Source organism: Misgurnus anguillicaudatus, chromosome 16 (assembly GCF_027580225.2).
Source record: "Misgurnus anguillicaudatus chromosome 16, ASM2758022v2, whole genome shotgun sequence".
Taxonomy (NCBI): domain Eukaryota; kingdom Metazoa; phylum Chordata; class Actinopteri; order Cypriniformes; family Cobitidae; genus Misgurnus; species Misgurnus anguillicaudatus.
Genome location: NC_073352.2, coordinates 11,681,673 through 11,698,059, shown reverse-complemented (window position 1 = coordinate 11,698,059; position 16,387 = coordinate 11,681,673). Strand labels below are relative to the sequence as shown.

The 16,387-nt window shown below is 35.1% G+C and overlaps 1 protein-coding gene across 4 annotated transcripts in view; it reads right to left on the bottom strand.

Moving 5' to 3' along the window:
* The window catches only part of enox2 (ecto-NOX disulfide-thiol exchanger 2), a 360,171-nt gene extending 358,758 nt beyond the window's left edge, over positions 1-1,413 (bottom strand). For 2 of the 4 annotated variants that reach the window (XM_055178984.2, XM_055178983.2), the window contains exon 1: positions 1,107-1,409. The gene's annotated coding sequence lies outside the window, so the exon portion shown is untranslated. Of the gene's footprint in view, positions 1-1,106 lie in introns of all 4 variants that reach the window. The other 2 variants (XM_055178988.2, XM_055178987.2) reach the window with 2 other exon arrangements.
* Positions 1,414-16,387: the final 14,974 nt, after the last annotated feature.

Genomic DNA, 16,387 nt, shown 5'->3' with positions numbered 1-16,387 from the left:
CCACTCCATACAGTCTGCACTAAAAATACCCCTGCATGCCAGAAAAGTCAGACACACAGAACAGCAGGGCAGGTAAAAAATGCCTATTATTATTATTATTATTATTATACCTATAACAAAGATTTACATGGTCAAAACAATAATATTATTAAATAACAAATTAAATGTATCATGCATAAACATGCACATACATTTTTAATGGATCTGTAACATCTTTGTAATTACTTTTCTCAACTTTTTTGGAAAATTATTAACTAAGGCAAACTTAACAAAAATGAAGTAAGACTAATTTTGACAGAACGAATAAAGGCAAATGTGTTAAAAAGCACAAACGCAATAATTATTGTTACGTATGTCAACACAGCCCAAGTGAGAAACGAAAAATGTCTCCATTAAATCATTAGTGAACACAGAGAAATGTTTTAACGTAGAGCTGAAATAACTATGAACAGCAGAAACCGTTTACGGCTGAAAATGAGGGGGAATGACTGATGCAAATGATGCATGAAAGAGTTCTGATGACACAATATGCGATGAGTAATATCTCATCATCAGAAATGACACTACAGCAGGGACTCTGTTGCTTACTGACGTCATACAGGTGGGAGGAGTTAAATATTTCATAACAAACACAACACTCCTTCATAGCCCAACACTACCATACTTGCTGCGTTACTTTTAGTTCTGTAAAATCATGATTAATGATTCAATATTGCAATTACACAATGCCGAAAAAAAAGCTTGCAAACAGTTTTTAAACTTCGTTTAGCTTGATTTATTGACACGACTGACTGCTAATACCAAGAGCGTAAAACTTCATTATCTGGTAAATAGTAAAAAACGCTGACATTCTCCTAACAACATTCTCATAAATTTTAAAGTCGACTTAATGTGTGTTCCGTGTAACTTATTAAGTACGTCATAACGTTTTAAACGATGCGCGTTCTTCTTATTATAGTGACACAAGAGTTGCTGTGTACACACCATGCACTGCCTGCACGTCATAAAGAATGAAACCACTTCAATACACATCACAAGACCGAAATAAAACACTGATAATGAGAGCTCTTAGCTCTGAGTTTCAATGCATAAGAAATCAAACTTACGCGTCTGTCAGTGATGCCCCGTGTATAACTTCGCTTGCGCCTGCACCTTCGATGGAGCGCGAGGAAGTGTCAACCCCACTGCCGCGAACATAAACACAGTCCAAAGCTGACGAAGATCCCCGAAGCTTGTCTGCTGAACTCTGTTGTGTTTTGTGATGATCCGGTGCACGCAATAGTGCGCGATATAAGCAGGTGTCTAATCGGTAACTAGAAGAGCCAGTATGCAGCATCTGCGCTGTCAAAGCGGAGGTAAACACTAGGCATTATGGGAACCTGGAGGAGCAACGTGCTTTACTCACGCGGGGTAGCCCACAGCGACATCTACAGGGTGTATATAATGTTTAAAGAAGTAGTTCAACCAAAAGTTCACGCTTCCTCATTTTATCCCAAATATGCATGACTTACTTCAGCTAAACACAACGGTTATTTTTAAATGACATGCCGACTTTATTTGGTTTTGCAATGCAATTGAATGGTCTCAGTCTTGCGGCCAAAAAATACATTAATTCTTTGTAACAGTAATTAAAATGTTGTTATTTAAACCCTTTTTAAATATAAACATAAATGCTACGTTTCAGACAGCTTGGATTTAGTATATTTCCCACCTAAACCCAGAAATATGTCTCTTTTACTGTAAAGCCCCCATAAAATTATAATTTCCTTGTAGTCTTAATACGTTAGGCTTAAGAATAAATATAAACTGGTATGGTCCAAAACACTGACAAAATTTTCATACAGCAAATATAAGCATTTAAAATTTAGTTTGACACGTGCGCTAATAAAATCTAGAATTTTTATGACATCACCCCCTTCAGATTCTCATCGAATTTCCTGTCCAATCAAATGCTCTTTAGATGCTGAAGCGTCCTGCCCTCTACATTTTGTTACAGTAGGTGTTTCTCAATGTAAAGGAAGGATCCCCGGAAGGCAGAATATTGAGGATGCTACGTCATCGACATCCGTCGAAGGACTGTTCCAATGTCGAGGATCCTTGGAATTTCAACCAAGGACTGAATCCTTCGTTCGAAAAATATCCCATATACAGGAAAGGATGCATATGTGTAGCCTTCGCGCTCTGAAATCACCCACAATCCTCTGCGTGCAGCGCCGAAAGCACACATTTTCACTGACGTAATGACGCGATGACGAGCACTTGCTAGCCTGTTCCATTTACGTGTTCTCTAATTTCTAAAGAGGAGCCTCGTCTTGGAAGGACTAGTCCTGCCAAGGAAGTATCCTTGAAATTGAGAAACACCTAGTATGTCACTGTGCCATAAATGATACACTATTGGTTATTTAAAAAAAAGGGGGAGGGTCTTCTCAATAGTTATGTTGTGACTTACTGTTTCAGTTAAACTGACGTCAGCACATCAAATAATAGGTCTGTTCGAGATCGTCCGGCGCTGCGCAGACCGATCGGCGAGGTTTGCCGCTTGCAGTCGAGGGAGGAACTGAAGACGGAGCCGTCAAGCTGGACACCTGCTGCTTGCCGTAGTGACGTGTGCGCCGTGTTTCCTTGTTTTTAATCGCGAATTAAGTGAATTAGATGCTGAATTTGATAAAAAAAAAACTTTTAATAAAAAGTTGCAACCAGAAACATTTTATATTGAATATTTGAATTGCTGCTTATACTGTATACCCGAAAATAACGGGAAACAAACCTGTATTATTAAAATACCAATAGAGTTTGTTATTTTCATTTTTATTTTATTACAAGGCACAATATAACATATTTATGCATATTAACATGTTTTTTCTTGTTTTAAAACATGAATTTATAATGTTTATTAGTGGAACTAAAGGTTGGATTAATCTTGAAACGCACGTGATCGTTGTCATCAGTGAGGCGACCAATCACGAAAAGCTGTTTCGTCATCACAACTCCGTGCAGCCGCTCTGGAGAGGCTGCACCGGCTGAGCGAGCCGGCTACTCAAAATCCAAGCCAAAGAACAGACAGAGCCAGAGATCAGAGCCAGAGATCTGGCGAGAGAGAGCATGAATGAATTCCAAACTATGTTTTTGTGCCACTTCGAGAAGGGAAACTTTCGTCCCAGATAAAAAGAAAATGACGTTGTTTTCACAAGTGTATTTTTAGTGCCCACACAATTGCGCAACTCTCTGCACAATAAAGGGCTCTGATCTTCAAAGGGAATATGGCATAGGGATGATCACTTCCAATTGGAATTCTCCCCATAACTGACAAGAAAAATTAGTCGGAATGTGCACAGGCTAATAACGACAGACTAAACAATTAAATAAATGTCGGTTTTCACAAAAATAAGTTTATTAAGCTCTCGTCTAGTGATTATTACGCCAGAATGAGAGTATAGTTCCTAGCCATATCTTCCTAGAAAATCGCAACTTTTAATTTTCCGCCTGTCTTAGTACATGATGTAACTACAGAAGAGTCAAGTTTTAAATAGGAAACATATTGAAACTCGTTTTAGCGTGATGCTAATGGTCTAATCAGATTAAATGGATTGTGCTAAGCTATGCTAAAAGTGGTACCGCCAGACTCGGAGATCAGCTGAATGGATTCCAAAACTGTAAAAGTCAAATGTTTAACTCTAGGGGAGTTCAAAAATAAGTGTCCCTTTAATGGTCTGGCTTGTGAACAAATACCTCGTTGAAAATAAGAAACGTTTTGGTTTCCTAAAGACAAGGGGAGACTGCGATCATACATCAACGCTATGTAAAGGGAGGTTTGGCAGCCAGTCTGTAAAATAGTTACATTATTTTACACAATAATGTTAGTTAAGTCGTTTTTGATATGCTTTAGCTATGATTTGAACTAGGTAATCTTGTTATTTATTTTGCTTGTTATCAGAAATAAAATACTCTAAAATAACTCTATCGTTTTTGATTCTTTGTGAAAGTTTACCGGAAGTTAAGTTTGTTCCACAAAAGCTGTTTATGTTGTTACTGCCGAAACCGTCTATACACAAACACAAGCAGCTATACAGAGTCTGATAGCTTAGGCAGTAATAATTAATCATCACAAAGTTTTCAAAACTAAAAACATAAAGAATCTAATGTGCTTCTGAAACAAAGCAGAGACCACGAGGCCAACAAGCCCTGAACAGATCCCAACACTGGTGATTTATTGCTCTCCTGTGCTCTTTACTCCTGTAGCTGGAAAAGAGTCCATAAATCCCATTGTTATATTCTCGGCCACAAGCTTGTAATTCTCTAAAAGAAATCATTTTTAAATGTTTTACTACTCTTTATTGCTCAATGTTGCCTCATCAAAGGTAACAATAGTAATAAATAAGATTATTAATATAATACAGTACGTGAACATATATTCAGCAGCAGAAAAGAGGCGCTTTTTATCCCTATAGGAGAAGATTTATGGCATGAAATCACACAAGGCTGGAGTGACGGATGAGGCAGAAAGGAAGTAAAAACAAAAGAATAAACCTATGCTGCTAACACAAAGGATTTTATGCAAACAATTATCTTCATTGGTCATGCATGTCCATAAACAATGCCACGGTGGGACACAAAACAATTCAAAACAAAAAACAAACAAACAATTCAGCCTCATTAGAGTGACTGCAAACTGTGAACAAATATATGCATCTATGCACACCTCAAATAAATAAATACTAACAATAACAACAACATCAAAGCAGTTATAAGCATGAGGTGATTTAAAGTAGATTAAAATTCTGTGTTTCTATGGGAGTGGGTTCAGGGGCGACAGTGGACACACCCCATCCTCCCTAATTTTCCAAAATTTTGATAACTCATTTTATTTACTTGGCAGTTTTTCATTTTACACAGACAAAAATAAAACACCAGAGCACTTGGTTGGAAAGATACGACTGACAGTCCATTAAGAGCAATATCATTGTGCATCTCATAATTAATACATGTTTATACAGATAAAGAAAATGGTGGAAAAAACAGCCAAACTGAACATAGAGAGGAAGAAAATGTGTTTGTGTGTGTAAACTATTGTGGATAAAATATTACGCCTTCACCATAAGCCCACTGGCAAACAGGAGGCTCATATGTTTGATGAGTGAGTCTTTGCGATACCAAACATCTCTCAATAACTCTTTTGCAAGGTGCGACTATGTGTGTGTGTGTGTGTGTGTGTGTGTGTGTGTGTGTGTGTGAGGCTGTGCAGCTAATGGTCCCACGCGTTGGTGTCCAGGTGCTATGACAAAGAGCAGATGTGTTTATAATGAATCAAATAGAGAAATAACTAAGAGAAACTAAGAGAAAGAGCTGAGAGTGCATGGGCTGTCAAAGTTCTCCTAAAGAGAAGAACATGCGGGAATAGACCATTGGTTACCTAATCAGGTGAGCTGGCACGCAATGATTTCACTTCATCACAGATCAGAGTGATGGACGACACGACCGCCAGCTCTCGGTCGAGATGCAGACACGTAGAGATGAAACACGTATAGGCTATAGCAGTTGCACTTCTTTTTGTAGGAGCTTGCAAACCTGATGAACTCGGAACGAAATGAAAGGAATAAATCAAAGCGCGTCTCACATTAAGACGCCAATTATTACAAGTCTTACCGTGAAAATGTTCTTTTTCTACTTTTGTGAGACCTTGAGAAATCATACCCTGGTTTCTAGTTTATTCCTGGAGACCACAAGTTAATTTTAATGATTGTGGAGGTGGTGACAAATTATACAGTGATACAAGCAGATAAACAGGGATTTAAACAAAGACTTAGAGTTATTAAATACCAGAACATTGTAAACAGAGACTCATTTGGCCAAGCAAATAACAACATCTGTATAACAACACAAAGTGTTGTAAATAATGAGAAAATATACTTTGTGTCTGCTTACAGGTATTACAGGGGTATCAAGTTACATGCTGGTAAAAATTTGGTTTATTTGAGTTAAGTGGGATTTTATTAACATTTATGCATTTGGCTTTTGTCCAGAACAACTTACGGTACATTCTGACTATACATTTTGTTTTCCCCAGTATGTGAAATGAACCTTTTGCCACTAACCTAGTGCTCTTCTAGTTTTAATCTAATAACAATTCTCAAACGCTTAAGATTAAATCTTTGTTCAATTAAATCCAATGATAAAGTAGGCCTACTTATTTAACTCAAAATGCAAATTGCACTGACTCCCCTATGTAAACACTTTGTGTCAACATAAAAATCATTGTATGAGCTGACCTTACCAATACAGTATGTTTGAGGCAGGGCTGTTTGTTTGTCTAACCCAGGGGTGGGCAATTCCTGGTCCTGAGGGCCACAGCCCTGCAGAGTTTAGCTCCAACCCTAATCAAACACAGCTGAAAAGTCTAATTGAAGTCTTCAGGACTGTTTGGAAATGACATTCAGGTGTGTTCGATTAAGGTTGAAGCTAAACTCTGCAGGACTGTGGCCCTCGATGCCCACCCCTGGTCTAACCACATACAGGCAGCTTTGGGAACTTCATTGTAAAAAAAGTCTGTGCTTTAGTAGATTTAACAAAAATAAAATGAATAAACTGTTTTAAAAATTTCAAATTCAATTGTTTTTTAACCAAAATATGAGTTACATAAAAATGTGATTACTTTGAGTAAATTCAACTTAATTTTATCATGTATAATCCACTTAAATTTTTAAAAAGTTTTTTGACACTACAAGAATGATTTTGGTAAACATAAATAACTAAGGAGTGGACTTGTAGTTCCCAGCATGCTTTGCATAGGACTGCATTTGAAGAGTAAAATGTGAAATTAAATGCTTTTTTATGTGTTTTTTAACTAAAAAGAAAAACTTGTTAGTTTTTAATGTGCATTTATCTTTGAGATTTAGAAGAGTTTGTGTCTCCTATTTGAGGTTTGTAGTTACCATTGTTCAGAAGAGTGGTGCTTGTAGTGTTGTAGTCGGGTCATTCTACAAAAAAGGTGGAAATGCTTGTCCCTTGCTTTTGCAGACCCCTTAATCATTTAATTTGACCCAATAATCCCATAATGATATATATATATTTAATAAATATAGACTGTCCTTAAAATGATGCGAGAGTTTATTTATTTTATTTTATTTTCTTTTAAACTTTTTTTTAAATGTCCGGTCCTGAAAATTGCCCTGTCACTTTGATCATATGGAAGTTGAACTGTGTTCTTATTATTTAAAACCATGTTTTTTGTAAAACAAATAAAATTTACATTTACCTTTAATCCTGTATGAATTTACTACAACACTGAAATGGTAAAAATACACTATTAATATGAATAATATCAAATAAATATTTGTCCCCCAAATTTATGTCATTGGTGTTACCCACCCAAAGCACTTTTATTTTGAAACAATGCATCAGCTCTTTGAAGTTTTTCATGGGTCAAGAGGTTAGTGGAAGAAGTGCAGTGGAGGAAGGCAAAAGGTTTGTGAGATGTCTTACCTTATTTGTCTAAAATATCATGATATATCTAAGAATTTTGAGATTAGATTTTTTGGATGTCATTAGTGTTACTCTTTTTATAGCTGGGAGTGTTAAGATCTTTACATAAAAACACATTATACTGAATAAGTATGTGATTGTTACATCTCTGATGAAATGGCACATGGCTAATGACAGCTATTTTGTTAAAATATTATTTTTTTTGTAAATTGTCGTTGGTGTTACCATCATTGGTGTTACTGTCATTAGTGTTACTTCTCTAATGAGTACTTCCTATTCCTTTAACTGACCAACATAAAAGCATAAAAACAAACAAGATGCTACATTTTATGAAGGTTTATAAGTTTTATCATATTCATTATCTATTATTATATTCTAATTTTGTCATTGGTGTTACATTGTGTCATTGGTGTTAAACCAAGCTTTGGTGTTATGAATGTATTTTCTTGTACTTTCTAGTAATATTTTGTTGTTGATATGGGATGTAAGACATTGTTGATATTTCAGTCTTTGCATCAAAGCCTTTTTGGTTGAATATTTTTTATTTTGTTGGTTTTAAAGAAAAAAGTCAAACTGAGAATCAAATAATTTCATACAATGCTGGGTAAAGATGAATATTTATCATTCCTCTACTCAACCTTTAACTAAATACACAAGCTGTAATTAGAAAAAATATTTAGTATTGTTGTTTAAATCACAGGTAACACCAATGACAAATAAATGACTCAAGGATTCTTTATTAAAATGTATTAAAAAGTTAAAAATAGATTAAGCTCCCCGTTTTACAGATTCTTAGATTTGACAAGTTAATTAATTCTATTAAAGAAGTTTTGGGTATATTGAAAGAAGTTAATTTAAGCAAATTTCCATCACCCGAATTCCACCTTTTCTGTAGAATGACCCAGTCGAGACCAGCTGAGTCGAGTCCGAGTCAAGACCAAGACCAGAGAGTGTCAAGTCCAGATAAAGTTGATCTTATACTTATAAAATCTTCAAGAACATGTTCTATGGTTAGTTAAAACAATAAAATTGGCCTTATGCACCACATATACTACCTTATGATACCTTAGAATCCTACCTTAGTATTATGCTGGTTTTAAACAATGTGGGAGTGGTTTACCGGACAGGGATTATCTTAAAGAAATAGTCTACTCATTTTCAATATTAAAATATGTTATTACCTTAACTAAGAATTGTTGATACATCCCTCTATCATCTGTGTGCGTGCACGTAAGCGCTGGAGCGCATTCATTCAATGGTACCATTTAGAGATAAAGTTAGAAGTGACCAAACACATCAACGTTTTTCCTATTTAAGACGAGTAGTTATACGAGCAAGTTTGGTGGTACAAAATAAAACGTAGCGCTTTTCTAAGCGGATTTAAAAGAGGAACTATATTTTATGGCGTAATAGCACTTTTGGGAGTACTTCGACACGCCTGAAAAGTCTGCTCCCCTTCTCACTCTCATAATGGGAGAGGGAGGGTGTTACTGCGCCGAGTCGAAGTACTCACAAAAGTGCTATTACGCCATAAAATATAGTTCCTCTTTTAAATCCGCTTAGAAAAGCGCTACGTTTTATTTTGTACCACCAAACTTGCTCGTATAACTACTCGTCTTAAATAGGAAAAACGTTGATGTGTTTGGTCACTTCTAAATTTATCTCTAAATGGTACCATTGAATGAATGGGGCTAAGCTAAATGTTATCGAAGCGTCGCAACGCGCTCTTGCGCTTACGTGCACGCACACAGATGATAGAGGGATGTATCAACAATTCTTAGTTAAGGTAATAACATATTTTAATATTGAAAATGAGTAGACTATTCCTTTAAGCCAGAACTATAGGCCTTAGTTAAATTTAGAAATATAATTAGTTTTAACAAACATGCCTCACTAAAAACATAACTTGTGTGGATTTTGAGGCAAAACAAAGGGCACTGATGTATTTTAAGATATGTCAGTGCAAATTGTTTTCAGTTTTGGACAGCTCTTACCTTTATTTTAGTCTAGGACTAGTCTAATCCTTGTCCGGGAAACTGCCCCATTGTCATTTAAGGATAAAAATTAAGTAAGTGCCACATTCAAGGTCAAGACTACTTTATTAAATTAATGATGTAAGTAAAAATCTGTAAAAATCTCAAACCAAAGTTTAAGGCACTGTTTTAGTTTAGCATGTGAATACCAATATCAGCCAATATCAATGGCCAGTTCCCTTCCTTTATTTTTATCAGATTCTCAAACAATGTTTTATTACATGAAAACCTTTCGGTTTGTCTAGACCAGTGGTTCTCAATTCCAGTCCTTGCCCCCCCCCCAACATTTTAGATGTCTCCATATATAAAAACACCTGATTCAGTTCATCAGCTCGTTAGTGTGTTAATTAAAGAGCCTGATGAGTGAAATCAGGTGTTTCATATAAGGAGACATCTAAAACATTCTGGGAGGGGGGCCCCCGAGGACTGGAATTGGGAACCACTGGTCTAGACCCTAATAAAAATAAAGTTTTTTATATGAGATAATAATTATACCTACAAAAGGCTGCAAGTTGACTCAACTAAAAACGTCCATTGCAGCCACTTGCCATACATTTTATAAGTTAGATCTAGGCATTAATTTTTACAGTGCTATTTGAAACAGACATTTGTCTTGCAATTTTATTTGATGACACCAGTGGCACAGAAATTATACACTTCACCATTGAAGTTAATTAAAAGAAATTGAATTTTAAGACTTGGACCCTACTGTCAAAGTCAGATCAATATTAAATATGTGTTCTGAGTTTGTCACACCACAGAAAAACGTGTTATTAATCACCCAGCCAAATATGAATGATAAAACTGCCAAGTAAATAAGCAGGATTTTCTGCTCTCAAACGCTGGGGGTGTGTCCGCTGTTGACCCTGAAACAACGGCCACTCACGGGAAACCTGCCTCTCAATATACTCAATTCACTACAACCTGAATGGATGCTCGCGATACGAAGAGGTGTAATTTTGAACGTCATCCACCTGTAATTTCTTGCAGCGCCACATGTAGCTGAACTTTGGCTGTTTCCGAAATAGTTCCCTATACCCTCATTTCCTGTTCCCCACATTAGTTTGCCAATAAAGTCCACTTGAATGAGCGAATGAAAATAAGTGAGTGAATTTAGACACTAAGTGCAGTTACTAGTAGTGTGTTACAGTAATAATATTTAATTCCCTGGTAGTGTTAACTAATGCAAAAAATGGCTAGTTACTTGTTACTTTTTGTCACAATTACTGATGATTTGAAATTCAAAAATACTATCATCCCTACCCGCAGGAAACAATGAGAAATAGCGCTATATCTGGCAGCTCTGTCAAGGGTTGCGTGTTGACCATGCTGTCATGTTCATTTGGATCATGACAAATGAAGAAGTTTGGAATGCAAATGTCATCAAGGCTCTAAGAAAATCGATTTGTAACTCTCGTCCCGCGTTACTTTCGCCCCGGTTCTCCCCTAATAAGTAAAGTAATAATATTATTTTTGAAAGGAGTAACTAGTAATAAGTAATATATAATTTTTTTGAGTATCTAGCCCTGTCAGTTGTACAGTCATTGTTGCGCTGAATGGGATTGAATATTTTCACTCGATAATGTCCACTATAATTTCAGACACCACTAAAAATGACTGTCCCCTCAAAGAAGGCACTATTATGGGGGAAAGGGAGCTATTTCGGACACTTTGTGTTAGGAGTACGGCCATGCTCGTTGGCTCTTGTAGGCATGATTTCAGGGCCCGCTAAAAAACTCAGAAATGGTGAAAATGTTTTTAACGGCGTAACTCCACAAAGAACTACATTCACTGTCTTTGTAACATGCTTCAGCAATACATTTCTAACATTTACAATGTGTTTAGAAACAATACTTGAATTAACTTTACACAGACTTTAACATTAGACATTCAAAGTTTAACAATGCACCAATGCACCACTGTGCAGCATCACTACGAGACCTTATTTTATATTTGAGAATTATAACAATGAAATCTTCATCAATATGTCAATAACATTTTACTTTAATTCTGAAATGGAATCGAAATGAATTAGGAAATCAGTGCCAATGCAAAAATATCACCAAGTAAATACTGAGAATTTACTTTGGCAGGTCTGCAGGACACCACAGGTGCTGCTGTAGACTGGATGAAGCAATCTCCACTGATCACGAAAGTCATTTATTATCCTTCACTGAAATCCACATCCATGAATACATATTCGCTGTGTTTCAACAGAAAAATGCAATGAATTTTATCAAATCATAAGCTCCATTTCATGTCTTAAGGTTATTTATTCAGTGTTCAGTTTCTATTCATTATGTACATAATGACGTACGTAATTATTGGAAAAAACATGACATTCTTACACACGCATGTAGAGTTGCCTCATGATCAAGCTCTTTGTTTACTAGCTGCTCTCAACAACTAAACAGGAGCTGTGTGGGAAGACACAGGACGGGTAATCTCAAAAGTTATTACTGATTAGATTATCCGTGCTGAAATGTTCAAGTTGTCGTGCTGTACCGCAGTGCAGTGTTGTTTATTTAACATCTGACAACCTGCAATAAGAGGCAGGTGAAAGATAACCAGGGAGAAAACCTGGCAATAACACACATAGGATGGAAATATAGTGACAGAATGTGGAATCCAGAGATATCGAAAGAAAATAAGAGAGAGGGCGGAAGAATAAGATGTGCTGGCAAGGATGTGCACCTTCCTTTGGCATCTTTCCTGCCCATTTACAACTGCAGTCAATTAACAAATTAGACGAGCATGTGTAATAAATCAAACCTTCATCACTGCTCGAAGATGTTTGAAACAATCATGTGTACTGGTAGATTAAAGCAATATGTCAGGAGAGAGAATGTTAGTGAAAAGGCTTGAAAGGCAACCCTTGTGCATCAATAAAAAATACACATAGGTCCAAAATGGACAAAAATATGAAAAAATACATTTTGAAAATATTACATATTATTTTGTTTGACTTCATTTTTTGCCAACCTCAGTTCTGATCATAACTACCAAACATTCATTCATTTGAGAATATTAACAATTTAAATGTCAGTTTGTTTACATTATGCCACTGCTGTGTTTTATTGATAAAATCAAAAATAAAAGATGTTTATTTATTTTATTATTACTGCATTGGATACGTCAATAATTAACAACATTCATTTTGATGCATTATTATTTTATTAGCAGTGTCAGATTTTGTTAAAAAATACATTTAGGTCATATAGGACAAAAATGTCAAAAAACTTTTATAACATATTATATATTCATATTTTTTTTTCACACTTTTACTGACTTTAATTATTTTCAGCCAGAATCAGTTCTGATCATAACTACATTTTTAAATAAATTTTTAGCATTTCAACTCTTTAAATACCAGGATGGGTATTGCAACCAATTTGACATTTCGATTCGATTCTTTTGTATACATCGATTTGATTTTTATTCAGTCCAATATTTCATTAAAAATGCAAGTTTGGCAGACATGGAATTTATTTGGTGTGCTGTCACTTTAAGACCTACATGTAATGCATGGATTCAATATACTGTTACACATGCATTTTTTCTCTGAATTTTTCACATTTACACAACAAACTATGTTTACGAGGACAATCATGTTTTTTTTTTACCTAGCTCTATTAGTTTGTTTACATACAATAATGCCAGATTCTATATTTTCTCATTGTTTTCAAAAACAAGAAACAAAATAACATATTCGAACAATAAAATCTTTAAAGCTCAATGACCTGAGTGGCTCATATTCATGTCGAATTTGCAATTTGCAGTACAGTATAATGTCTTTCTTGCAAATATAAATATTATGCTGTCTTCATTAATACCCCTTATGAATATAACCATGTTTTTTGTGGTAAAAAAGTGTAGCAACCATGTTTTTGTTTTTGGTGTATTGTTTTACTACACCAATCATGGTTTAACTATGGTTTTAGAAAACCATGGTTGTCAAAACCATGGTAATTTTATGGGATACATTTTTTTTTGGGGGGGGGGGGTCTTAACTGGATTAAAACCATGGTTAATTTTCATAAGGGACAGCCAAACTGACAACATTTTTAAGGACAAAAATATCCAAGCGGGCACACTAGGACAAAGATATAAAAATGCATTATTTCTGTTTTTCTTGTCTATATGTTTCTTGTGCAGCCAATATGTTTCATTTGCAGTTTTCACACTACTTGAGTATTTTAAGTAAATTTATCAAGCATCTGTACTTTATCAGAATGTTTGTCTTGGGGAAAATTTTACTTTTCTAAAAAATATTCACTACCTTCTAAAGCAGAATCATACTATGTATTGCTTTTATATTGCATATTAAAACTGATTTAATATTTAATTGCATAAAAATTGTGTACTTTTACTTTTCTTGAGTAAAAGAACAAAAGTACTTTTTACTTAAGTAATACTTTAATGTACTTCACTGTAAAAAAAATCCGTAGAAATTGTAGCTGAGTTGCCGGTAATTTACCGTAGATTTAAATTTATGTTATTTACTGGCAACATTTTGTTCAAAGTTAAATGAACATCAAACATTTACAAGTCTTTGTCTTTAAAGAGTACAACTAAAAAACAGCATCAAGCAAAACATTCTGGGAAACAAAATCTGAACCAAAAACAAAAAAAAGGTTGATGATGATTTCTGGTTCCCAGAATGCTTTGCCTGAGGCTGTTATTGTATGGTTTTCTTCTGTAAAGATAGGGACTGGTTGATGTTTAAAATTTATTTAACTTTGAACAAACTCTTGCCAGTAAATAACATAAATGTAAATCTACGGTAAATTACCGGCAACCCAGCTGCAATAACATTGAAATTTTTACGGACTTTTTTTACAGTGTTTATTATTAAATATAAATCAAAAACTTGAAATTATGAAATGTAATGGAGTACAAATTATGATAATATGCTTTGGAATGTATGTTTTCCAAAGAAAATACTGATAAAATACAAATACTTGAAATGTACTTTTATGTAGAAAGTAAAAATACTTAGTGTCCACCTCTGTTTGTACAGTACACAATACACAAAAAATAATGCCTAATAATAAAGCAAACTCCCTCTGCCATGTACAATACTATATTTCCCCTCCTAACTGTGAAACATTTACAATTACCATGCAGCATACTGTATAGCAAACTGGTGCATTCATTCTGAGATACGACACAACGTGTGCATTTATCTGCAAATTTACAAAAGCTTTGAACATGACTCATTCAAGTAAACTATCAGTTTTTAGAAATGTACAGAACTCCATCGACTGCAAAGTCAATTCAATATTACGCAAAATATATTCACGCCAATGTTGAAAATGGGAAAACAGACAATAATGTGATGTTCTTCCCTGCTGCTTTGTGTGAATAGACCAAAACAATGCATGCTGTTTTGTTTGTCAAAATGGAGAACAATTTTGAACTCTGGCACGCCATTGTGCTAAAATTGAGCGGGGAACATTTCCCTTTAGATGGCTCGCCCCCAAAACCAGTGCTTGAGAATGGGAAATAAAACCACATCCAGGACCATGTTGCATAATTCTGAGAACCTCAGAGGAAAAACAACAGGCACACAGGAACAAGAGGTCAATTAACAGGAAAACTGGCAGGTGTAAATTGATTTCTTCTCTTGTGTTAATCAAACTGTGTTATGACACGAGACCCACTGTTCACGTCCGCTACCAATCGGCAGTGTCAAGTTAAACTCCACGGTGAGTGTCAATCAAAAAAAAAAATCTCTCTTTCTCTCTCTCTCTCAAGAGACATGAAGTTCAAAATGATTTGATGATGTTATAATATATTTGCTTTATATCAAGCTTCATGTCTACAAAGTAGTTATTAAATGCATCAAACTTGTCATTTAATATTTTGAAAAAGCCATAACTTGCATCATTTGCTTTAGAATTGAAATTATTTTTATCCAATTAAATAAATGCCTAAAGATAATGTGACAGCTTTGTTCTCATTCACTGGGAATTGTCCTCCGAGCAACACAGTTTTCCTAAATAAGAGCTTTGTTAAGGACAAACTGAATTGAAAGAGACACTGTGGTGTGTTGGCTTGGTGCTACAGAGGTGACATTAGTTTACATTAGTGTCTACTGCTGCTTTTGGGAACCTGTAGCCCTTATCAGCAAACACATGAACAGCCACAAGACAGATTCATTGATCAAATTCAGAAAGCCCACATTCACCTTATTTTCACCCATCTTAAACAAATCTATCAAAAGAGTCTGTGGCATGCTGTCGACTACAGATACACTGTTGAACTCCAAGATACCGTATGCATTTACATGAATGCTCTTGCAGTCAAACTTAGGCTATGTTAACATTAATGCGTTAATCCTTTAAAACGCATTACTTTTGCTATGTTTACGCCTTTCATCTACACTACACCACCTTTTTCGACCCTCATAAACGGATTTGTTCGCAAATGCTGCAGACCCTGTTTTAGTTTGAGAACTCAGATGTTGCGTTGCAGTGTAAATGAACGTAGACGGAGTCTTATGTAAACCAACAGCTGATGTTAACGTGACAGCGCATAATTTTCAAAGTAAAATTATATTTATTCAGGTAAATGGAGGAGTTTTTGCCAAAAATAGGCTAGTAAACATCTACCAACCAGCCATTATAAACACTATATCAGATTGTTTTAACATGTATCCTTATAGATAATGTCTGTTTTATATTTATGTTTGAGTATTGTTGGGTTTGTTAATGTTGTTTATGTTTTGTTTAAATTTAGTTAGCTTATTACGAAAGATAGACTGTAATTTTAAACGCCATATAGGGCGTTGTAAAGGCCAATATGAAGAGAAAATTGTAATGGGTCAGACATTACTTTCGAGATTAATTTAAGTTTTGTTTAAAATGAATTTC